Raw genomic sequence first — 2,500 nt, forward strand, 5'->3', positions numbered from 1 at the left:
ATTGTCATGAACACGACTCTCTTGAACGCTCCTCCACCCTCGTGAGCGCAGGCGAGACGCGCGCTCCAGCGCGGCGGCATTTTAACCTGTTACCGTCTGGTTTGTGTCGGCTTAAAATAGAGCCCTTAGTCTGTATCATAGCAACCCTATGCTAACAGCCCTATGCTAACAGCCCTAGGCCAACACCCCTATGCTAACAGCCCTATGCTAACAGCCCTATACTAACAGCCCTAGGCCAACACCCCTATGCTAACAGCCCTATGCTAACAGCCCTAGGCCAACACCCCTATACTAACAGCCCTATGCTAACAGCCCTATGCTAACAGCCCTATGCTAACAGCCCTAGGCCAACACCCCTATGCTAACAGCCCTAGGCCAACACCCCTATACTAACAGCCCTATGCTAACAGCCCTATGCTAACACCCCTATGCTAACAGCCCTAGGCCAACACCCCTATGCTAACACCCCTATGCCAACACCCCTATACTAACAGCCCTATGCTAACAGCCCTATGCTAACACCCCTATGCTAACAGCCCTAGGCCAACACCCCTATGCTAACAGCCCTATGCTAACAGCCCTATGCTAACACCCCTATGCTAACAGCCCTAGGCCAACACCCCTATGCTAACAGCCCTATGCTAACAGCCCTAGGCCAACACCCCTATGCTAACACCCCTATGCCAACACCCCTATACTAACAGCCCTATGCTAACAGCCCTATGCTAACACCCCTATGCTAACTGCCCTAGGCCAACACCCCTATGCTAACAGCCCTATGCTAACAGCCCTAGGCCAACACCCCTATGCTAACACCCCTATGCTAACAGCCCTATGCTAACAGCCCTATGATAACACCCCTATGCTAACACCCCTATGCTAACAGCCCTATGCTAACAGCCCTATGCTAACAGCCCTATGCTAACAGCCCTATGATAACACCCCTATGCTAACACCCCTATACTAACACCCCTATGCTAACAGCCCTATACTAAGAGCAAGTTAGGGTTAAACCAGCAGGTAAGAGAGTGACAGGTGTCTCTCCAAGCCCATAGAGTTCAGACGCTGATGATCTGTCATGGTGTGAATCAATCTGAATGATCACATATGATCCCTGGTAAAATGATAGCAGCTTAAGTCTAGAGGGTGGACTGCAATCACATGTGTTGACTTCATGCAGGTGAGTGAGAGAGAGGCAGAGAGGGAGAGAGGGAGAGAGAGAATCAGAGAGAGGCAGAGAAAGAGAGAGAGAGAAAGGGAGAGAGAGAGAGAGAGAGAGAGAGGCAGAGAGAGGGAGAGAGGGAGAGAAAGAGAGAGAGAAAGAGAGAGAGACAGAGAGAGGGAGAGAGGGAGAGAAAGAGAGAGAGAAAGAGAGAGACAGAGAGAGGGAGAGAGGGAGAGAAAGAGAGAGAGAGAGAGAGAGAGAGAGAGAGGGAGAGAGACAGAGAGAGGGAGAGAGGGAGAGAAAGAGAGAGAGAAAGAGAGAGAGAGAGAGAGGGAGAGAGAGAGGGAGAGAGAGAGGGAGAGAGAGAGAGAGAGAGAGAGCATCACACTAGTATTCAGTACACCATGAATGGTCATGGCCCTAAGACTGAGGCGGAAGGTGGAGGGGGCGGGGGGGGGGGGTTAACTACACGAAAAACTAGGATTTGAATTTAGTTTCACCACCACCAAGCTGTAAAACGCCTAAGACACAATGGCACATTGACAGCTAAGTGTCAGACAGGACAGGAGGGGATTTCCAACATTAGCCAATGAACATTCTTAGAAAAACACAAATGGGTGGGTGAGCGAGCTGGTATTATTCTGACTCAGGTAGCTCTTCTATCTCACCACTTTCACCATTCAATAGTCCTTTCATTAGTCCATTCAATAGTCCATTCATTAGTCCATTCATTCCGATTCGTTCCATTCACAATCATTACGATCATGACATTGTTGTAATGTGTCACCTCTTTGGAAGGTGTCCAGGAGACAGGATGGTGGTGACAGCCTGCCACACAAAGCCTACAGGTGCAATACCACACGCAAATTAAACTGAAATGCAACTATGGCAACGAAAAGGAAATGGTGTGTAAAGGGCAGATACTAAAATTAATACTACAGATATGACCAGGGGGGAAATCACCAAATGATCAGACGAGGGAGTGTGTACTTGTTTACTAGCTGTAAGTGGGAAATACTGACACTGAATATCCAAACCCTTAGAACAAAACCTTACACAGCTGATCATGTACACAAAGTAGTAAGCTTGAATATCAAATATTCAAATTTACCATGAGATGAAGCTGTATGATGAGCATATATAGGATCACATTTTCATCATCCTGACCTGACCTCAGAATTAGGAGTGACTCTCTCAAAACAGTTTAACATTCACAGAAACAAACCATCTTACTATAAGTCTAAATGTATCTCTCTGAGTCATGAGTTCCTAATGAGTGAAACTTCATCTAGTTGCTTCTAGGCTGGTGATTCCAATCTACAAACATTTAAGCAC

At 47.4% G+C, this 2,500-nt stretch overlaps 1 long non-coding RNA gene across 1 annotated transcript in view; it reads right to left on the minus strand.

The window, feature by feature from the left end:
- LOC310824564 overlaps positions 1-2,500 on the minus strand; it is a 5,220-nt gene that overhangs the window by 2,359 nt on the left and 361 nt on the right. The window lies entirely within an intron of this gene.

This window comes from Argentina silus (genome assembly GCF_951799395.1).
Source record: "Argentina silus genome assembly, contig: scaffold_597, whole genome shotgun sequence".
Classification (NCBI taxonomy): Eukaryota; Metazoa; Chordata; class Actinopteri; order Argentiniformes; family Argentinidae; genus Argentina; species Argentina silus.